The sequence below is a fragment of the Thermobia domestica genome, chromosome 9, assembly GCF_964235325.1.
Source record: "Thermobia domestica chromosome 9, izTheDome1.hap1.1, whole genome shotgun sequence".
Classification (NCBI taxonomy): Eukaryota; Metazoa; Arthropoda; class Insecta; order Zygentoma; family Lepismatidae; genus Thermobia; species Thermobia domestica.
Window position 1 is genome coordinate 34,471,938 of NC_137462.1, and position 24,620 is coordinate 34,496,557.

Here is a 24,620-nt window from a genome sequence, read left to right on the forward strand (position 1 = left end):
AATTTATTCTTAAAATATGTAAGTTCAGTTCAAAAACTCAGTATTGCAATTTATTCTGAAAATCTATAGGCTCAGTTCTCCCTAAACTCTGCACTGAACTTTATTTTAAGTACTGTAGGTTCAGTTCTTCATAAACTCGAATTTGAAGTCTGTAGGTTCAGTTCTTCATAAACTCTGTATTGAAATTTATTTTAAATACTGTAGGTTCAGTTCTTCATAAATTCGAAATTGAAATATGTAGATTCAGTTCTTCAAAAATTCGGTATTCGTGCAATTTATTCTTAAATACTGTAAGTTCAGTTCTTCATAAATTCGGTATTGCAATTTATTCTTAAAATCTATAGGCTCAGTTCTTCATAAACTCTGTATTGAAATTTATTCTTAAATACTGTAGATTCAGTTCTTCATAAATTCGGTATTGCAATTTATTCTTAAAATCTGTACACTCAATTCTTCATAAACTCTGTATTGAAATTTATTTTAAGTACTGTAGGTTCAGTTCTTCATAAACTCGAAATTGAAATATGTAGATTCAGTTCTTCAGAAATTCGGTATTCCTGCAATTTATTCTTAAATACTGTAAGTTCAGTTTTTCATAAACTCGGTATTTCAATTTATTCTTAGAATTTATAGGCTCAGTTCTTCATAAACTCTCTATTGAAATTTATTTTAAATACTGTAGGTTCAGTTCTTCATAAACTCGAAATTGAAATATGTAGATTCAGTTCTTTAGAAATTCGGTATTCCTGCAATTCATTCTTAAATACTGTAAGTTCAGTTCTTCATAAACTCGGTATTTCAATTTATTCTTAGAATTTATAGGCTCAGTTCTTCATAAACTCTGTATTGAAATTTATTTTAAATACTGTAGATTCAGTTCTTCATAAATTCGAAATTGAAATATGTAGATTCAGTTCTTCAGAAATTTGGTATTCGTGCAATTTATTCTTAAATACTGTAAGTTCAGTTCTTCATAAATTCGGTATTGCAATTTATTCTTAAAATCTATAGGCTCAGTTCTTCATAAACTCTGTATTGAAATTTATTCTTAAATACTGTAGATTCAGTTCTTCATAAACTCTGTATTGAAATTTATTCTTAAATACTGTAGGTTCGGTTCTTCATAAATTCGGTATTGCAATTTATTCTTAAAATCTGTAGACTCAGTTCTTCATAGACTCTGTATTGAAATTTATTTTAAGTACTGTAGGTTCAGTTCTTCATAAACTCGAAACTGAAATCTGTAGATTCAGTTTTTCATAAACTCTGTATTGAAATTTATTCTTAAATACTGTAGATTCAGTTTTTCATAAACTCTGTATTGAAATTTATTTTAAATACTGTAGGTTCAGTTCTTCATAAATTCGAAATTGAAATATGTAGATTCAGTTCTTCAAAAATTCGGTATTCGTGCAATTTATTCTTAAATACTGTAAGTTCAGTTCTTCATAAATTCGGTATTGAAATCTATTCTTAAATACTGTAGATTCAGTTCTTCATAAACTCTGTATTGAAATTTGTTCTTAAATACTGTAGGTTTGGTTCTTCATAAATTCGGTATTGCAATTTATTCTTAAAATCTGTAGACTCAGTTCTTCATAAACTCTGTATTGAAATTTATTTTAAGTACTGTAGGTTCAGTTCTTCATAAACTCGAAACTGAAATCTGTAGATTCAGTTTTTCATAAACTCTGTATTGAAATTTATTCTTAAATACTGTAGATTCAGTTTTTCATAAACTCTGTATTGAAATTTATTTTAAATACTGTAGGTTCAGTTCTTCATAAACTCGAAATTGAAATATGTAGATTCAGTTCTTTAGAAATTCGGTATTCCTGCAATTCATTCTTAAATACTGTAAGTTCAGTTCTTCATAAACTCGGTATTTCAATTTATTCTTAGAATTTATAGGCTCAGTTCTTCATAAACTCTGTATTGAAATTTATTTTAAATACTGTAGATTCAGTTCTTCATAAATTCGAAATTGAAATATGTAGATTCAGTTCTTCAGAAATTTGGTATTCGTGCAATTTATTCTTAAATACTGTAAGTTCAGTTCTTCATAAATTCGGTATTGCAATTTATTCTTAAAATCTATAGGCTCAGTTCTTCATAAACTCTGTATTGAAATTTATTCTTAAATACTGTAGATTCAGTTCTTCATAAACTCTGTATTGAAATTTATTCTTAAATACTGTAGGTTCGGTTCTTCATAAATTCGGTATTGCAATTTATTCTTAAAATCTGTAGACTCAGTTCTTCATAGACTCTGTATTGAAATTTATTTTAAGTACTGTAGGTTCAGTTCTTCATAAACTCGAAACTGAAATCTGTAGATTCAGTTTTTCATAAACTCTGTATTGAAATTTATTCTTAAATACTGTAGATTCAGTTTTTCATAAACTCTGTATTGAAATTTATTTTAAATACTGTAGGTTCAGTTCTTCATAAACTCGAAATTGAAATATGTAGATTCAGTTCTTCAGAAATTCGGTATTCCTGCAATTTATTCTTAAATACTGTAAGTTCAGTTCTTCATAAATTCGGTATTGCAATTTATTCTTAAAATCTATTGGCTCAGTTCTTCATAAACTCTGTATTGAAATTAATTTATTCTTAAATACTGTAGGTTTGGTTCTTCATAATTTCGAAACTGAAATCTGTAGATTCAGTTTTTCATAAACTCTGTATTGAAATCTATTCTTAAATACTGTAGATTCAGTTCTTCATAAACTCTGTATTGAAATTTGTTCTTAAATACTGTAGGTTTGGTTCTTCATAAATTCGGTATTGCAATTTATTCTTAAAATCTGTAGACTCAGTTCTTCATAAACTCTGTATTGAAATTTATTTTAAGTACTGTAGGTTCAGTTCTTCATAAACTCGAAACTGAAATCTGTAGATTCAGTTTTTCATAAACTCTGTATTGAAATTTATTCTTAAATACTGTAGATTCAGTTCTTCATAAACTCTGTATTGAAATTTATTCTTAAATATTGTAGGTTTGGTTCTTCATAAATTCGGTATTGCAATTTATTCTTAAAATCTGTAGACTCGGTTCTTCATAAACTCTGTATTGAAATTTATTTTAAGTACTGTAGGTTCAGTTCTTCATAAACTCGAAATTGAAATCTGTAGACTCAGTTCTTCATAAACAATGTATTGAAATTTATTCTTAAATACTGTAGATTCAGTTCTTCATAAACTCTGTATTGAAATTTGTTCTTAAATACTGTAGGTTTGGTTCTTCATAAATTCGGTATTGCAATTTATTCTTAAAATCTGTAGACTCAGTTCTTCATAAACTCTGTATTGAAATTTATTTTAAGTACTGTAGGTTCAGTTCTTCATAAACTCGAAATTGAAATCTGTAGACTCGGTTCTTCATAAACAATGTATTGAAATTTATTCTTAAATACTGTAGATTCAGTTCTTCACAAACTCGGTATTGCGATTTATTCTAAAAATCTGTAGGTTCATTTCAAAAACTCGGTATTGAAATTTATTCTTAAATATTGTAGGTTCAGTTCAAAACCTCGGTATTGCAATTTATTCTTAAATACTGTAGGTTCAGTTTTTCATAAATTCGGTATTGCAATTTATTCTTAAAATCTGTAGGTTCAGATCAAAATCTCGATATTGCAATTTATTCTTAAAATCTGTAGGTTCAGTTATAAAACTCAGTATTGTAAATTATTCTTAAAATTTGTAGGTTCAGTTCAAAAACTCAGCATTGCAATTTATTCTGAAAATCTGTCGGCTCAGTTCTTCCTAAACTCTGCACTGAAATTTATTTTAAGTACTGTAGGTTCAGTTCTTCATAAACTCTGTATTGAAATTTATTCTTAAATTCTGTAGGTTCAGTTCTTCATAAACTCGGTATTGCAATTTATTCTTAGAATTTATAGGCTCAGTTCTTCATAAACTCTGTATTGAAATTTATTTTAAATACTGTAGGTTCAGTTCTTCATAAACTCGAAATTGAATTATGTAGATTCAGTTCTTCAGAAATTCGGCATTCCTGCAATTTATTCTTAAAAAGTGTATGTTCAGTTCTTCATAACTCGTATTGCAATTTATTCTTAAAATCTGTAGGCTCAGTTCTTCATAAACCCTGTATTGCGATTTATTTTTGAATACTGTTGGTTCAGTTCTTCATAAACTAGGTATTGTAATTTATGTTTGACAAGTACATGGAAAACCGGAAATCAAATTACCTTTATTTAAGGCACTATTTTGACACTAAACCGTTTTAAGAAGAAGCATAAACAATAATCCAGATGTAAGTTACCAGAACCATTAACGAGTGGGATTTTATATAAGTGTAACAATAACAATATATGTGTGCAAGGAGTTCCGACAAGGTGACCAGAATTTTCACTTGCGAAAACGGGACGCATAGGAATCGGCTAGGGGGGGGGGATACCTGACTTTCAGATTGCATTTTGGGACTCAGCAGTGTTCTCTATTTACAAAATACACAAGTAAGAGTAATAACACACCGTTTCTAACTTTGCGTGTACCATACAACAAATAATGGTTCCCGATTGCAAGTTCTACCCAACAATTCTTTTAACTAGTTGAACACTCAGAATTCCCACTTAAACAACGAACACTCAATTCCCATTTGAAAATTCAGAAGCTCACGGCTGAACCTTGGCAACGAGTGTTGGTACGGAAGGGAGAATTTGCATTGACGATTTATATTTTCAATAATAATTACGGGACACCTAGGTCATTTTTACTTTAAAACGGGACATTTAGGCGTCCCGTTCGAGAATCAGAAAACAAACGGGACAACGGTTGGAAAAAAGGGACTGTCCCGGCTAGGAATCTACCGAAATTGTCTGCAATTTTTTTTTTTTGACATAAAGAAAACTTTTTTTTTTTTTTTTACTCAGGTACGATTACTGGTTTTTCATGTAAAAATACGCTTGTTTCTCATAAGTATTGATCCCAGAAGTACTAGAAAAGAGGTTAGAGCGACACACAAACGTTCTTTCCTGGTTAATTAGATTTAATTTATAGTTACAGGGAATATTAACTTAGGTAGAATATCCATTAAAACCAGCAGATCGTTTCAAATAGTGACATAAATGTCGTGGAAGTGGGGGATCATTCACAGTGGAAGCAAAAACAGGGATAGTTTGATACGTGAGTTGAATTCTCTATTCTGGTTGGCTCTGGAATAACGTCTAATCCTGCTCGTTTTTATTTTGGCTCTAAAAGAAAAAGCAGGAAGTAGGCTTTGGGTTTGTAACGGATCGATTCTATATTTTATTTGTTATGCCTAGATCAGCTATTTTTTTTATTTATATCTACGATCAGTTAATATTTTATTCGTTACGCCTACGATCAATTAATATTTTATTTGCCACGTCTACATTCCGGTAACAAAATTTGTTCCATATTTCATTTGTTACACTTATTTTCAATATTCTATCATCATCATCATAGATATTCTGCCATTATTAACAAGTCGCTTCCCGCAGCTGAAACATCCATGCTCCACACTCTTCCTCTAACCTCTTTGTCTTCACGTATGATTTTCCTGTTTTGATATCGTCCATTAATTGTAGTCTTATTCGTCCTCTCCCTCTCTTTCCTGCCACTTTACTCTTTAGCACCTTACTCATGATACAGTTCCTTCTTAGCCAATATCCCAACCTTCTTAATAATATCTAAAATTGTTCTTTTCTCCCCCCACCGTTTCTAACACCCTCTCATTCGTTTACCTCTCAACCTAGCTAGTTCTATCCTTCTTCTCCACACCAACACTTCGCAAGCTTGCAGTCGTTTTTTTTTTTTATCATTTTTGCGTAATGTCCATGTTTCTGACACATGCAGTGTCTACAGCATACACAGTTTTGGTATCTGATCGTTGTAAGTCAAGCTGACATCTCCCTTCGTTTTTGGGCTCCAATTTACCGAGTCCTAAAGTATGACTACAAGCCGGCAAAAACTAAACCAAATCCAAGATTTCCGGAAGAGGCTTGCTATTTCCGGCCCTACTTAACTCAAAAGCTCATATCATTCAAACTCTGTGTTCAGGTACCACATATGCAACCTCCGCCACCTCATGGACTTAAGAGCATTAGCATTACTGACTAATTTGAGAATCAACGGAAACTCTCATCCTCCAGTGGGGTCGTCTGAATCTAGCCATTACTGGGCAACCCCCACTACCTCTAGTTACGCGATGAAATCCCAAAAACACGTTGGACACTCTCCCGGATCCAATGGTACGTGTACGTCCTTTAAAAAAGGAACAATTTATTTTCCTCGGTAGGAGTGATAGGGTTCAACCTCTGCCTACCTGTAATTACAGTAGATGCACGCCATACATTACCGGTACCAACGGGTGATGTAGAGCATCTGACAAGTCAGACATTGTCATTTAGGACGCTTTGCTCTTCTCCGGTAGCTGCGATAATGATGGACACCTCAATTCGATTCGATTTCCTCATTGGGGTATAGACAGGGGCGTCATTTTGGAAGGGCAAGAAGGTAATTGCATTCATGAGTTTGAGATGTATATACATTTTAACAGTAGTATAATAATATACTAATTAATGAGTGAATCTCTAGTACCAGGGAAGCAAGAAAGTTCGTGCGCTTTTGAACCACTCCCGCTTCCATTTGGCTGCTGCGGCGACATCTGTCCCCGTAGCATGAAAGTTTTGACTGTTTGGGAAAGCTTATTCATTGACGCATCAGCCACGGTGAATATAACAACGCATTTGTAAGTGTAGTGTGTAAAAATCGCTCGTGATCATGTCAGTGTCAAATGAAGTTTTTAGAGCTTGTTTGCTTTACGAGTTTAAATTGGGGACAAATGGTGCAGAAGCAGCTAGAAAAATATGTGTTGCGCTCGGAGAGGGTGTAATAAGTAAATGTACAGCACAAAAATGGTTCCAGACCTTTTCAACTGGTGACGAGACCTTTCAAGATAAGCCTCGCTCTGGGAGGCCTAAATCAGTGGATATGGACCACCTGAAGGCCTCTATTGAAGATTATTCCAGTCAAATATGCGAGGAACTTGCTCACCGATTCGAGGTAAGCAGGAAAATTATTCGGGTAAGTCTGCATCAGTTGGGGAAGACCTGAAAACTGGGTCAGTGGGTCTCTCACGAGCTGACCGCTATGAGCCAAGTTCTAAGACTGAATATCTGTTCATTTTTGTTGACGAGACACAAAATCTGTCCAATTTTGGACCGTATAATAACTTGTGACGAGAAGTGGGTTATGTATGACAATAAAAAACGGTCATACCATTGGCTATCACCGAATGATCCGAAGCCTTTGACTGCAAAACCGAACATCCATCAACACAAGGTTTTGCTCTGTGTTTGGTGGACTACAAACGGTATCGTGCACTACGAATTCTTGGAACGTGGTAAGACAATTACCAAAGATGTGTACTCATCACAACTGAGAACGGTAGCCACCAAACTGACCCAGAAACAGCCAGCACTAGTAAACAAAAGAGGTGTGCTCTATAACCAGGACAACGCGCGCCCTCACACCGCAAAACAGGCGCTGGAAGTAATCTCAGAACTTGGTTGGGAGCTTATATCTCATCCTCCCTACTCCCCAGATGTCGCCCCCTCGGATTGCCATTTATTCTTGGCCATAGACAACTTTATGCGTGGCAGGCAGTTCAAGACTGAACAAGACATCAAAAATGCAGTTGCTGAGTTTTCCGAGTCTCGGGAACAAATATTCTACAAAACTGGCATTTACAAGCTTGTTGAGTGCTGGGAGAAGGTTGTAGAAGCAAATGGAGGCTATTTTGCCGAATAAACAAACCGCTAAAACCCTGTAATTGACAGTTTTCTTCCATAGTATAAAAGCGCACGAACTTTCTTGCTTCCCTGGTAAATCGAAGTCTCCCCCCCGCCCTTCCGATAAAACTTGAAATGATGCTACAGCCTACACTCCTGGGTACAATAGTCCGCATTAGTGACCCGTGTGGAAGGCTACCAACTTTGTTGACGCATTGCCTTCCCCGGTAAAGGACCCTTTGTCACTACTTCCACCTATGTTGAGTACTGTGTAACACTATAGTATAAAGACAATAATTAATTTGCTCAAAAACTTCTCGCAAATTATGGTTAACTGTCTTATTATGGTTTCTTATTAGCACATTCGGCATGGTGCTAGTGCTTTGGTTTGGGCTCTTTACTTTTTGAGCACGGGCTTAGGACCTGTCATGGCAGGGTCAATTTTTGAGATAGAAAAAGTTCCATTTTGTGGACTAGTGAGATTAAAAATTCTATAAGGAAATCAATTATTAATATAGTAAATTATAACTTTGGTATGCAACTATGGGGTATCAGTACAGCTGCGTTAATAAATCTGCCATTTACATTGAACTATTGTTCCACTTCCTGCACCCCAAAATTTCAAAGACACGAGATATTTATAATGAAAAGTGTTCATGACCTCTTAATCTACACTGGGGCCGCGGTGGCTCAGTGGTAGAGCGTTCACCTCTGGTGCTTCGGGCCCCGCCAAGTGAACTTTGTGGTGTGCAAATACCATGTGCGTGGGTTTTCTCGGGGTTTTCCCGTTTCCTTCCACTTTCTTCATTCCACCATTTCATTCATTACTCATAATCACCGTCTCCTTTAGCCTAACCGGCATAACCGTGGGAGGTAAAACTCAAAGATTTCATTTCATTTTTTCTTAATATACTCCAGTTCTCTCTCAACACTATTTGAATCAAAACCGCAAATTCACACACTACTTTTCAGAAACACAAATCCTTATTTGAATGAGAGTACTTAATTTGATAAACCTGCTTCAAACAGGGTTTAAGTGCTGGATTGTGGCTTCTTTGAAAATGTATCTAAGGTACAAAGGTCAGTGAGGCTGTTATGTTGGCATATTACTGCTGGACGCTGAAAAGAGACGTTCCTTTTAGGAAAAGAGAATTACCTTTGATGAAGAAAGACTGAACAGCATTCGAAATAACCGTCATATGTTAGGCCTTCAATATACATGATATGCTTTTTAGCTAAGTAGCTTGAAAGTAATATAATGTGTTCATTGCATTCAGTTTCTAAATACTGGGTACAGTTGAAAAGATGAAAAGGAATTAGAACATAATTTGAAAAAGAATGGTAACGTTAGGGATATGGTAAAATAGGGATATAAATAGAAGGTAAAAAAAAGAAGCTGTCGAGAATAATAGTGAACTCCGTAATGAAAATATTAGTGGAGTTAAGTAACATAAGGGAGTTTTTTTCAGTTTTCACTTACAGTAACAGTTTACGCGTACAGTGACATAAGAACGTATCTATTAGTGATACTAGAATACATATTAATTTGGTAATCGACGTTCAATAGCGTTTCACTTTACCTTAGAAAATACATTTAAAAAAAAAGTTTTACGTCGCACAATTATGCCGGTTAGGCTAAAGGAGACGATGATGATGAAAAATAAGTGAAATGGTGGAATGAAGAAAGAGGGGGAAATTGGAGAACCCCGAGAAAACACACGCACATGATGTTTGTCCGCCACAAAGCCCACTTGGCGAGAGCTGGGATCGAACCAAGGACCCCATGCATCAGAGGTGAACGCTCTACCACTGAGCCATTGCGGCCCCGAAAATAAAGGAAGGGAGATTTACTAATAAGTAGAGCAACCCAAAAGCATAAAAAGCATAACAGCAATTTACACATATGGTTGGTACCTTAAAATGGTTGTGGTTGTCTAAGGGTCCAGAAGAAACTAATTTTAAAAGCATAATAAAGCAAAATTTTAGAAAATAAAGCATAAAGCTTAATTTAAAATGCATAGCACAATTCTTGGAAAATTCTATTTAACTGCTGGTTTAACATACTGTATTAATATCTTTTAAAACCAATATTTACAATGTAAACTAATTGACAACATAACAATGCAACAATGAAAGGTTTATTTTCATTTCTGTACATAGGCGTCAACTTGAAGAAAATATTGGGGGAGGCAAACAATGAATACATATATTATCATATTCATCTGTTTTCTATCAACTGCTTGATGAGGGCCCCCTTCCCCAGATCTCGGTAAGATACATACGCTCTGCTGCGAAATACACGACCTAAGTCAAATTTGCTTAAGGGCATTACAACAAATTCAAGTTCAAAATTTGGGAACTTCACTGCAAGTTTGCGCACCACATTGATCTTCACTTGTCATATCATTGCTGCCATGTGTTGGTTGAAGCTTCAGTGCTCTATTAGTTTTCAAATGACGTTTTCTATCGAATACGAAAGCTGTTCCTAATATTGAATTAAAGGCACGACGAAGTTTACGATAGAAATTCTTGCTCATCTTTGTTAATTTTCCTCGACTGGATTATATTGGAAGGGGGAGTGTCCTGCCCCCCAAAGTCGGCGCCTATGTTTCTGTAAACTTTTCGGTGTAATTCTTTGATGTGGAGGAAAGAAAAAAGGAAAAGAAGAAAACTTTTTGACAAAAATTAACAGTACACAAGAACTGCGCACTATATTTGTTATGCGTACCTCTTGAACTTAAGCACTTTCTGTACTTTTCGGTGGCATCTTCTACTTTCCCTTTCTGTATATATGCACCTCTAAGGCGCCCACAAGTGATAAAAAAAACTGACTCGAGTAAAACATATATCTTTCCAGTGCATTAAGTAGAAAGTTCATTAAATATGAAAGAAACTGGTTGCATAAATTATTAATAAATACATCAAGATATTTAGAATATTTAATGTATAGTAAATATTATACATTATACATGATTAATATAAAACAATTATTGAAATTAACAATAAAGCATAATAAAGCATAATTTGGAAAAAATAAATCATAATTAAACAAAAATAAAGCATAATGTGGGTTGCTCTACTAATAAGATTACTTTTATTCACATGACGTTATCCAACACGAATAGAACAATTTCAATTATGTTTCATCATTCAACTTCAATAAGTAGAGAGCTCCCTCATGACTAAGCGGTTAGCGTACACGCCTTTGGTGTGGGAGACCCGGGTTCGATTCCCGGCGGGAGCTCATGTGGTTCGGATTCCACGTTAATCAGTAGGTCCACGTCTCATATAGCATCGTTGCTGAAAGAGACGATAAACTCAAAATCAACTCAACTTAATTCAATAAGTAGAATCCAAAAAGGATATACAAGAGAATTATCTCGTTCAGGGGTAGATTTGAACAAACTTTTGCAGTTATGATGGAAAATTAAAATGCAGGAACTCTACTTTCTCACATGTATATTTATTTTTAATTGCATTTGCAGTTTAAGCATATTAACTATGGGAAATAAACAAACAATTTAATTCTTTTTATATAATTTTGACTCGACAAAAATATGTGTATGTAAAAGGAAATGCCAGTTTGTGTGTTACTTCATCACGTAATAGGGGGAGCAGGATGGCTCAGTGGCAGAGCGCTTACCTGCAGTGCGTGGGGTCCTTGGTTCGACCCCGAGCCAAGTAAGTTTGTGGTGGACAACATCGTGTCTCTGGGTTTTCTCGAAGAAATCCCGTTTCCTCCCATATTCTCATTCCACCAATTCTTCCATCATCATTCCCTTACCTCAATCATACGTCTCCCTTAGCCTAAAGGGCATAATCGTTGGACGTTAAACTGAAAGATTTCATCATGTAATAATTAGCCTACTGAACGAATAAGTTATACTTGGCATGATTATCAATCCTAAACCCTTTTTTTGTATACAATACTACCGTCAATTCTCCGCTTTGCTGGGTTAAAATTAAAAAAAATAGTAATATGTTTCATTAATCAGTCACTTTTAACTATTACTGAAGCATGATGTTTCTTGTCTTGTCGGTCATTTTCGATCACTTTTATATATATATCTCCTCCTCTCCCCAACTTGCGAGGCTGAATTTGGATCTAAACGGCATTGGAAGTGTCACTGTTCACCTCAGGGATACCGAAAACAATGAATTCGATACTAATATCGGTAATTTTTGATCATTTTTATATATCTCCCCTCCCCTCCCCCTCCCCTATATTACACCGTCAAAGTGAAATTGATTTTAAAAAAACATTCCAGACCCGAACCACATGTACGTTGAAAATTTGATCGAGATCAGTCGGGTGGTCAAGACTTGTTAAGTTACACACATAGTCAGTTTCACTTTTATATACACACATATAGATTAAATTGTCAATTTTCGACATGGGAGTGAGTGGTGGGTGGGAAGTGGTTGACATGTAAAAATAATCAAAAAAATAACTAATAGTGTCCAATTCATAGGTTTTTGAAGTAGCTGTGATTAATAGTAATACTGTTGATGCCGTTTAATTGCAAGTTTAGCCTCCACCTGATTGGCAAGAAGGGTAGAGGGGTTGGAAAGGCGTGAAATTAGGGATGTTTTGTCATTATATATTCATTGAACAGTGCATCCTAATGGGAAAGAGGTTCAAATACTTTCCATAAACCTATTATTGTTATTATTGATTTTAGTTTAGCGTCCCTTAAGCAGCGAGGCTATATGAGACGTGGACCTACTGATTAACGTGGAATCCGAACCACATGAGCCCCCTCCGGGAATCGAACCCGGGTCTCTCACGCCAAAGGCGCGTATGCTAACCGCTTAGCCACAAGGGAGCCATAAACCTATTCTCCCAGTGAGAAGAAGAGACATTTCAATTTAGGGCAGAGTAAATTTAGAAAAAGTTATTTTTCAAAATGCTTTCTTTCCTTGTGATGGTAACAGAGTACTCATACGAAATTTCCCAACATTAGTAGTGATAGTCTTTGTGAACGCTGGAAATTTCCCTAGATTCACGGAAAAAGAATCTGAGCACATCGAGTATCAGTAAATCTGTCATCAAAATGAAAATAAATTGTGTTCTCCTCACACACACACTAACATTTTTCGGTAAGGCAGTTGGAAACTCTGATCTAACCATGTGAGATTTATTTCAAACGAGAGACAGGGTCACAAAAAAACGGGGTGCATTGTTGTGAGGTAGATAACTTTCCTGTGAATTACACATCATACTTTGTGTAAACATCGTCGTGGAAAAAAAGTGTTTATTTTTTTTCTTGACATCTTCGTCGGGTGTAGTGGTGACACGCGAGCACTAAGAAAAGACGCTGTCGCACGTTTTTGAAGATGGTCGCTCTAACGTTCGCCGCAATGCGACTGCAGTTCGATTTCATCGCCTGATTACAGTTGGTAAGTACGATTAAACTATTTGCTCTTTCCGCAACTTGTTCAGCATGTTTAGAAAAGTAGAGAAAGTTTCTAATGTTTATTTTTGAGATGTTAGTTAAAGATATATGTATTAGTTTACAATGTTAAACGAAAAAGAGAAAAGCTTCGTATTGTTAAATACTGTGAATATTTTGACGACAACTATTTGCGTACGCGCTTCAAAAATTACTTTATTTTTCTTCCTTCAATCGTTGGAAAAGTTTCTTCTTCTTTGAAATTCAAGTCTGAATTTATTACGTAACTATATCTAAACATTTTTAACTTTTTATAACTAATCATTGTAATAATGAAGCTGTTTTAAGTACAAACTCTTAGTAATCAAAGCGCAAACAGATCTTACATAAGAACCAACACATACTTGTTGTGAGAAACATAGGAAAACATTGTAGCTTTACAAAAATACTTTTAGCTAACATTCCTTCAATTGAAAATGCCTTTAGTTCAGCATTCAGTTTAGTATATATTTACTTTTAAGGCTATATTATTTCTAAAATTTTCCTAATTTATATTAATGTATCGATTGTGTTTAAAAATATTTTAAATCGTATTTTTTTTTCATTGTACGAGAATATTTTATTACAGTTAGTCAGAACAAATATATAATCTGACAAGTTTTCACAAGTATTAGCATTGGTGGTATCGAACTCTACTTCTTGTTAAGAGGTTTCGTGTTCGATATCTGAATATCGGGTATTATATTTCGATTGATTGAATAAGTGTTGATGATATGTGCTGAATTTAGACCAACAATATGTCCTCTTTCCTTCTGCATTTTACAAAGAGAATTGGGAATATATGAAGTGATATTATAACCTATTTTGCTTCTATACCCTTCCTTTCTATGTTTGTTATCTTATTACTATATTGGGAATGATAAAAAAAAGACCTGAAGTAATTTGGTTTAAGTTTATCATAATGATAATGCTTCTTTTTTTTCTAATATTAAAAACTATTATATTAACTGATTATTTATCAGAAAATAAATTGATATCAAAACACACACACACACGTTACATGACATAAATATGAACCCAAATCACTAGAAACTATTGTTATAACCCATTATTAAACTATTTTTATATTATATTATAAATTTAATATATGCACAAACTTAATTCTCTGTTCCAATATTGATTCCAACTGTTCTACTAATCGACGTTCAATAAATCGAAGGCTTTTATTAACTTGGTAGTCTGTTGTGCCTTGGGGTGATGAGGCTAATCCTCCATTTCTAATGTGACGAAGTGAACAAAATGGCCGACATCATTTATAGCAAGAAGAGAATAAAAGCGTCATAAAATTGAAAACAAATTTAGAGGGTTCTTTCGGCTGTATATTTTATGATCACGTATCATATTTCTTTTGCAGTATGTTTCCAAATATAAGTCAATCATTGAAATTTTTATATGTACTTCATTAATAATAATAATAATAATAATAATAATAATAATAATAATAATAATAATAATAATAATAATAATAGTAGTAGTAGTAAAAGTCAATAATAATGAATTACTTGAGAAAAATTACTTGAAGTACTCTGTAAAGGTTTTTCCAAAAATTATGTAGGATGTTATGCAACCCAAATGGCACTTCTGTTATTTGGGTTGCGTCAAGGTTTTGCTTACTTCTCAAAGTTAACAGCGAAAATTAGAAGGTTGGTAAATAAAGGGGTAAAACTTACGTTGTAAAATGACCGTAAGCTACAATTAAAAACACGCCGATTGGTTTGTGCGCATCATTTATCACAGTTTCAATGTCCTTTTGGCTGTTATTTAAATTTTACTATTTTTTTCACGTTTTTTAAAGTATAAAAAAAAAACTTTTAATAATCACCATCATCTTCTACTACTGAAAATATGCTATGATCTAAATAGGTGCTTTGGAAAAGTTATCCTTTCATGACTGCTAAATCGAATAATATAATACTTTACTTTCATATGGAAGGCGAGGCTTACATTACCTTGTAGCATTTTGTAAGCACTTAGAGGTTCTGTCGTATTTTAAAATTTATTAGTAGTAATTAAAATATTATTATTATTGTTGTTCTTGTTGTTATCCGCAGTTTTGCATGTGTTGAAAAATATCCAATAGCCTGTAAAATCCAACAATCAGCATAAACATTGTTTTGTATTACCTTTTAATGAATTGAAAGTTTAAAGGCTGCCATATTATGATTTTATCGTAGCATAGAGTCTCATAAATTCTTAGTTTATTGTACTTTATTTACCAAGTAAAGAATAAACGTAGCTTACACATCTTCATTCCATACATCTCAGTACGTAACCATAGAGAAAACTTTTAGCTTCGGAAAGTAATGATTAAAATTATTAATTTATTGTGTCGGCTTTTGCCGTATTTATCTGTATTTATACGAGGACCCAAAATGTAAGATACCTCCCTATTTTGAAGAGCCATCTTGAGACTTTTCTTATTTTTAACACATTTTGACTAATCAAAATTATAAATTGTTTTATTGATATACGTAAACTGTCTTAAGATACACCAAAATAAGTTAACATTACCTATTGTAAACTTATTGCTAATTATTGGTTGCCTAAAATATCGTAGTAAAATGACAAATGCGGTCACGGGTTCGCTTCCCAGTGGGGTTACTCGTTCGAAAAAGTGTAACACGCTTTTTCAGGCCAGCCACCCTGAATAAGGTATTCCAGGGTTTTCCTCATTCACACCAGGCAAATGCCGGGATGGTACCTAACTTATAGATCCCAGGCCGCTTCCTTCCTTCCCTTTCCCTGGATTGTGTGTTCGCCGAGGAACGTCATCCCTCAAATCGTGAAGGGCTAAATGGCCTTAGATGCCGAAAGCCCAGAAATGTAAATCCAAAATTCTAAAATGACAAATGCCGCTAAAACAGAGTACTGTAAATAAAAACAAACACAGTAGTTTATGAGATATTAATTTTTACTTCCACTATCTTTTCTACCGTTATTTAAAATCAAAACAAATATGTCTACAATAATGGAAGTGCATTTTAACGTTCGGTATAAAAGCTATCTCACAACGTAAAATCATTGTCCATTGTAAAATCATTGTTAAAATGCGAACGTAAGACGATTTCGTATTTTTCGAATGAAGAAATTGGAGGAAAAAACTTAAGGGTAACTTTTTACGCGTTTTTGTTTCAAAGAGTATATCCGTTTCAAGAGCTAATGACGCATCATTGCCCTTCCTTTGTGTGGTATTTCAGCAGTGTAATGGATGCTATTAACTCTATGGGTAAATTTCTAAAGTTCTAGAGTGTTTCTTCTATTATTTGTACTCTAGCTGAACATGTTAGTTTTCTACTTGGCACAAAAGGGCTTTTTGAAATAAAAAAATCATAAAATCCGTTTAATAATAATCTTCATCTATACTTTCTTTTTTTTACAATGATGATCTCGTTTTATTTATTTATTTAAATTTTAAAGTCTCATGGTTGTGCACCAAGTCTAAGGGAGACGATAATAATGAGATGGGTTATAATGATTGAATGGAGAATGTACCCATGGACACGGTGTTTGTCCGCCACAACGCCCACTTGGGAAATTGAATCGAACCAGGGACCCTATGCATCACAGCTGAGTGTTCTACCAGTGAACCACCACAGCCCCTAGTACTTACTACCCCATAGCCTATAATATACATTTGTTGTTTTAGTCTGTAGCTATATCCTGTTTATAATACAGAAACATCTCACTGAGTGAGTAATGCTAATAGACATCTAGGTTTCACAAATATCTAGGGGAATATTTAGATATTCTTAACCCTGATTCTAAACGTAAGACACTTGTCTGTCACGCTAATTTCTAATACGTAGTTGACAATCAGGCTATGTCGTTAGCTGCGCTCCCTCCTACGTGACACCAAGAGATGTCGCTAGTATGCAGGCAATTTACAAACGTGCAGAATGCTGGGAAGAACAAAAAAATCTACTTTAATTAAGATTTAATGTTAAAAGTATATTAAACAAGTGGGTTTCGTTACAAATTGTGACATTATAGTAGACTTTCAAAGAATACGGATCTAATATTGAAGTCCGGTTTGAGTAGAAGGATAAGGCCAAAGACAGAACTTATTCTTTCAGACGCTGAATTCATAATCGTTATCAGAAAATCACTTTTCGTTCTCTTTTACAAATTTTGCTCTTCGGGAAGACAATATTGAAAATGTTAAATCTATAACTTCTGGTTTCAATAGAGATACAAAAGCAGATATATTCTTTGGACGTTGAATTCACGTTAACCATGCTATCGCTTACAAGCTTTGCTCTTCTGAGAGTTGCTATTAAAACCTAAAGTACTGGTATATTTCTACTATTTATAGTTTCAATAAAATAATAAGAACTCAGATGGTGTATGTATATATTTTCATGGAATTCTGCACCTACATCAGAAAAACTTGTTTATTGTTTATTATTTATTCTCTCCTATGGGAAACGTATTTATTCTCTTCTATGGAAAACTTATTTATTCTCTCCTATGGAAAACTTATTTATTCTCTCCTATGGAAAACTTACTTATTCTCTCGTATGGAAAACTTATTTATTCTCTCCTATGGAAAACTTATTTATTCTCTCGTATGGAAAGCTTATTTATTCTCTCGTATGGAAAACTTATTTATTCTCTCCTATAGAAAACTTATTTATTCTCTCGTATGGAAAACTTATTTATTCTCTCCTATGGAAAACTTATTTATTCTCTCCTATGGAATACTTATTTATTTTCTCGTATGGAAAACTTATTTATTCTCTCCTATGGAAAACTTATTTATTCTCTCGTATGGAAAACTTATTTATTCTCTCGTATGGAAAACTTATTTATTCTCTCCTATGGGAAACTTATTTATTCTCTACTATGGGAAACTTATTTATTCTCTCCTATGGAATACTTATTTATTTTCTCGTATGGAAAACTTATTTATTCTCTCCTATGGGAAACTTATTTATTCTCTCCTATGGAAAACTTATTTATTCTCTCCTATGGAAAACTTATTTATTCTCTCCTATGGAAAACTTATTTATTCTCTCCTATGGGAAACTTATTTATTCTCTCCTATGGAAAACTTATTTATTCTCTCCTATGGAAAACTTATTTATTCTCTCGTATGGAAAACTTATTTATTCTCTCCTATGGAAAACTTATTTATTCTCTCCTATGGAAAACTTATTTATTCTCTCCTTTCAGTTTAACGTTTCACGATAATGTCCTTTAGGCTAAGGGAGACGGATCATTAAGATAAGTGAATGATGATGGACGAATTGGTGGAATGAGAATGTGGAAGGAAATGGGAGTACCCTAAAAAAACCACGCACACGTGTTTGTGCACCACAAACTTACTTGGTCGGGGATCGAACCAGGAACCCCACGCACCAGAGTTAAACGCTCTACCACTGAGCTACCGTACTCCCAAACTATGGGAATCAAACGTTGAAACCGAAAATGGTAGTAGGTTTCTACTGTTGTTGGTTGTTAATAAATAAACTTGAAGAGCCCAACTCAATGAGTATATATGAAGGTGGAACTTCAATTTATTAGTTATAATACAAATGTACCTAGGAACAGGTGACACCTCGCATCGTGCAACTAATGACAATTTATATCAATCTTGTGACAAGTTCCTTTATTTCTCTACAGGGGTTACTTACAGCCTGTTAATCATACTTTAATCATCGTTTAACCTCGATTTGTTATCTCTGCTCCATTTTCTCAAAAATTACAAACAATCTTAATCTCATTTTATTGTTCTTATTTGCACCAACTCACCCTTATATCATTTTCACGGACTAACTAACTAATTGACTCGTTCTTACAGAATATATAGCAATTCCTAACGATAGAACATATCCGTTATTCTAATAACACCCTCCTTACTAACTATTACAAACGAACTACTACACCATACAGCGACTTTGACAAAGAGAGAAAAGCGGAGATAACAACATATGTTGCAAACCTGAGTTTATTCTCCACCCCCACAAAAAATGCTGTTTTTCGGTATTAATGATCATTTTTGTTCCGTATTGAAACCAGTGTTCTTCCAGACCTGTTTTTGGGGGAAGATTGCCCCCCGGAGCCCTAAAAGTGCCCCTCGCAGACCAAAATGATACGTCTATAATATAATAATAAATAGAATAGTATCAGCAGTGCCCCCCCCAGGAACATTGTCTCTGAAAGAAACACCGGAAATGGTAGATTTCTTCCCCTTCAGATGTCAATAGAAGGTTAAGGGAAGACATGAAAGATATTTTTGGGTCAGTGAATCCATACCAAAAAGCCATTTCTCATCATTTCTTACCGCTTTTGCTCCGGTGCAGTCTTTGTACGGAATGGACCTAGTAAAAATTCCCATACTTATACATAGCATAGTTTGGGTGTCTGGAATGGCTTTCCGGAATCTTTCGACTACTAGCTTTTACTTACTTGATAAGATTCTACTGTTCTTTTGTTTGTTTCCAAACAATAACATTTAAACTTATAATTTGTTTCCTTAATGACCTCTTTATTTGCACAAAACATTCTACGAGTATATTGTTCAAAATATACATCTTTTCTGTAATTGTGAATTTCATTCCTCGTCAAGACTCATTTTCACCAGAAGAGAATAGACGAAAATATTTCGTGTCCTTATTCATGAAATATTCACTTGTTATACCGTTGAAATTGATTTTATTTATAGTTTAAAACCTAGCACTGATTTTCTTCCCATTTTACACCTTAACATGAAATATATTAAATTAAATACTGTATTAAGACAATCATTTTATTTTGTTCAGTGAATCAATTACCCTTACCAGCTTCTCTACCAGAGCTCAGAACTAGGATCTACTTCGCAATTGAACAAGGCACACCTGACATGGCAAGAAATCGACTTCAGTTGAGATGTGCAGCAGCATCAATTTAAGCCGCATTGAACCTCTTTAAGGCAGTGGCGGCGATTGGACGTTAAAAGTGGGGGGCAAAACTTGACGGAAGGTTGTGTAACTAATAGGATACTATCTTTTTCGGTTACAATACCGTATATCGTATTTCATATTTTATTAAGTAAATTGACAAGACCAACGCAAGTAGATTACTAGCGCTTTGTACCCTTAAACAGAGATTTGATTCCTTGCTTATAAACATCTTAAAATTCAAAGCGGCTGATTAATATATTAAATCTTTGTAAGAAGTGAAAGTATACTGGAATTGCTGTGTTCCAATTGGTTAATTTTTGGTTTATTTTCCGTGGCAATTAAAATGCAATTTCTGCAGCTTTCTTAACTCCACGGAAGGACAATCATCACGTACTCACACAACGCCGAATATTATATGGCACCATTTTTTTCTATGAACCACTAATACATACAAAAACTTTACATTTCCAAATGAAACCATATATATTAATGGGTTACTTCAAAAAAAGTGGGGGGCAACTGCCCCCTTTGCCACCCTAATCGCCGCCCATGGTATAAGGTTAAAAAAAACTTGATGTATTTTGCTACAAAATGACACCAAAATCATATCTGTAAGCTAAATAAATAAATCAATATAAATTTTCAAAGTTGTAAAGTTCTTTTTGATACACCCTGTATATATGATATTCAGAGTGTTTGACCAAAAAAAATAATAATAATTTATATGAAATACAATGCAAACACGTTTCGTTGTATCTTGAAATAGCAGTAGTTAAGTTCATAAAGAGCGAAGAGATGTTAGGGAAACTCTTCAATCACATTTATTTGCATTGTTAACAGCAATGATGCACTTTTAAATGAATTGCTTATGCTTTTAAGGTTAATCGCCAAAATTATTTATTAAATTTTGAATAAAATAAAATAAAAACATGCATCTATGTAATCCGATTGAAAGTGGTCAAACACGTGACACAATGACTAAGGTACAAAGACTTCTTTGAAGGTTGGAGATTTTGTCGACAAGCTAACATTTGATTGAACTAACCTCGTATAAATTTTCCTCTTTCTCTCTTCTTTTTTTTTATTTATAACGGCTGTCAAAATGTAAAATCCCCCCAAAAATTATTCGTTTGGTTGCAATACGCGAACAGGGCCTGCACGGCTGCATAGTGCCGCAAAATGGAAACAAGCCAGGAAAGGGGAGAAAGAGGATCGGGGGGAGAACAAGCCCAAAGCGTAGAAAGTTGGCACTGGTCCAGACTGCAATAGCTTCTCCAGGGCTCTAGATGTTCCATGGCGTGACTGGTCTCACAGCCCGGAAAACGCCAAAAGCTACATCACGTAGAATGCCATCTATTACGACCAGTTTTAGCTTTTATGAATCAGCACCCCTTAAGTTCTTAGCTGCTGGTTTTTGTTAGTCAAACAAAATCTTTAGGAACAAAAGGGTAATAACCCCCTTCTTCCTTCTTCTTACGAATTGATCTTCCCTTTGAATTATGCCATAAGACATTTAATCAATACCATGTTTGCCATACAATACATAGATCTCAGCAGCATATGTGCTTACAGTTCGAAATATTAAACGCCGTGGTTTCTTTTTTCTTTTTTTTTTATATTTATTTTTATCAACTCCAAAACGATCGAAGAATAAAGTTATATTTGAATGGGGTGTCATAAAACTCGATTATCATATTTTTCTCATTCTCTTTGTCTTTTGTAGAACTGTTTCCAAACTTTGTATCATGAATTTTATTGTGGTACTTATTCTGAATTGAAATAGCTGTATTTTCCATACGGTAAAAGCTATTGTGCAATATTTTCTAAGAAGTTTTCTCTTTGTTTCCTCAATTTCTTTTTCATACATAAAGCAATTTGAACTGTATGGTAAATGTCGGGAAATAACATTGTAACATCGTTGTAATAATGTGTTCTGTTCTTTAGAAAGAAGGCACAGACAAGTCACCTTGCCTAGCCTTGCAGAATCTAAGTTAAACTAGAGTTAAACTTCCGTAATAAGTTAAACTTATTAAAAACTAGACTTTGTTGTGTTCATTGAAAATGGCCAGCCAGGTGGCTTTTAGTTGAGCTATTTGTTATCAGCACATCAAATTTCATGGTCACTATGTTTTCCTTTAGCGTCCCTTTTTCAGAACGGATTATATGAAACGTTGACTTACAATTTAAGGTGAAATTGAAACAACCATAATGCGTTCAATGCTTCAATGAAAAAAACGTATATGGTACGTACAAACGTAGGTTACATGCGCAAATCCTGTAGTTTTTGGACTTAACATACAACTCTATGTAACATGCTGCAGCAAACGTATAACTAAAGACGTGTGTTTTATAATACGTTCCGTATAAGTGTTCTATCTATACGTATTTTCCGTATAAGTGTTCTATCTATACGTATTTTCCGCATAAGTGTTCTATCTATACGTATTTTCCGTATAAGTGTTCCATCTATACGTACTTTCCGTTTAAGTGTTCCATCTATACGTATTTTCCGTATAAGTGTTCTATCTATACGTATTTTCCGTATAAGTGTTCTATCTATACGTATTTTCCGTATAAGTGTTCTATCTATACGTATTTTCCGTATAAGTGTTCCATCTATACGTATTTTCCGTATAAGTGTTCCATCTATACGTATTTCCTGTATAAGTGTTCAATCTATACGTATTTCCTGTATAAGTGTTCAATCTATACGTATTTTCCGTTTAAGTGTTCCATCTATACGTATTTTCCGTTTAAGTGTTCTATCTATACGTATTTTCCGTATAAGTGTTCTATCTATACGTATTTCCTGTATAAGTGTTCCATCTATACGTATTTTCCGTATAAGTGTTCCATCTATACGTATTTTCCGTATAAGTGTTCCATCTATACGTATTTTCCGTATAAGTGTTCCATCTATACGTATTTTTCGTATAAGTGTTTCATCTATACGTATTTTCCGTACAAGTGTTCTGTCTATACATATTTTCCGTACAAGTGTTCTATCTATACGTATTTTCCGTATAAGTGTTCTATCTATACGTATTTCCTGTATAAGTGTTCAATCTATACGTATTTTCCGTATGAAAGAAAGAACTGTATATAGGCGGTCAGAATCGTACATACAGATGAACGTATGTAACATATAGCTGACGTATGCAACACGTATTCGTGTGTAATATGCGAAAGACTGTTAAATGTCAGACATCGTGTTAGCAGCATGATGTAATATCTAAGCGGGAAAAGGGCAGCACGAATGTAGCATATATGGATAATGTATGCTTCTTACATATCTTCGTAGTAAACATGAGGATTCCGTACAATATACCGCTGTCAGGATAATGGATTTTTCTCAGTGGGTTCCACCGGGAATCGAACCTGGGATCACGTGCACCAATAAAGCGTTAGTTAACCGCAAAGCCAGTGAGAGGATTCGTCATCCTATAAGTTCTCTTTGCTATACACAATACTCAATGCTCTCCAACTACCTCACGATGGTAGGTCACATTTTTGTGTTCCCAAAGAAAATCGAATTCTGAATCTACGTCGAAGGAACATGCTCTTGCCAGAGACGAAACTTGTTTATAGAACGCTAAATGCATATCAAGAAGTTTTTCGCTATCTCTTTTACGATTATTGAACTCCCTTGTGGCTAAGGAGCTAGCGTATGCTTCCTCGGCGTGGGAGACCCGGGTTTAATTCCTAGCGGGAGATTATGAGATTCGGATCCCACGTTAAGCTATATGTCCATGTCCCTTATAGTCTCGCTGCTGAAAGGGACGCTAAACTGAAAGTCAAATCTTACAATTAATGTTGTGTAGGAATCAATATTGAAATCAGTAGGTGCTGCATTAGTTCTTATTAATCCTGGCTTTAGTAGAAGAATGAAACTGAGATAAAATTGTTTTGCTACTATTCAGAACACATACAAATTTTAAAAAGTGTCAACTCCTATTACTGTTTTTACTTTATGGGAATCAATATTAAAACCGAAAATGGTATATGATTTTTATTTTATTTTTGTTTAACACTTCTGGCTTCAATAGAGAATCAAGTCGGACATGGAACCTACTCTTGGGGAACACTCGGTCGAAAAAGTGTAAAAGCTTTTATCAGGTCAATCATACTGAATAAGGTTTTCCTGGGTTTCTCTGATTCCTATCGGGCAAATGTCGGGATGTTTACCTAACACATTGATCCCGATCCCTTTTTTTCCTTTCCTTTCCTTTCCTTTCCTTTCCTTTCCTTTCCTTTCCTTTCCTTTCCTTTCCTTTCCTTTCCTTTCCTTTCCTTTCCTTTCCTTTCCTTTTTCCTTTTCTTTTCTTTCCTTCATTTCCTTTTTTTCTTTCCTTGTCTATCCTTTCCTTTCCTTTCCTTTACTTGCATTTTCTTTTCTTTCCTTTCCTTTTTTCCTATCCTGTCCTTTCCATTCCTTTCCTTTCTTTTCTTCTCTATTCTTTTCCTTTTCTTTCCTTTCCTTTCCTTTCTTTTCCTTTCCATTC

The 24,620-nt window shown here is 34.3% G+C and overlaps 1 long non-coding RNA gene across 1 annotated transcript in view; it reads left to right on the plus strand.

The window, feature by feature from the left end:
• The first annotated feature begins 12,915 nt into the window (after positions 1–12,915).
• Positions 12,916–24,620, plus strand: part of LOC145694549 (uncharacterized) — a 167,624-nt gene continuing 155,919 nt past the window's right edge. The window contains exon 1 of the long non-coding RNA XR_014133024.1: positions 12,916–13,184. This is a non-coding gene — a long non-coding RNA (uncharacterized LOC145694549). The remainder of the gene's footprint in view (positions 13,185–24,620) is intronic.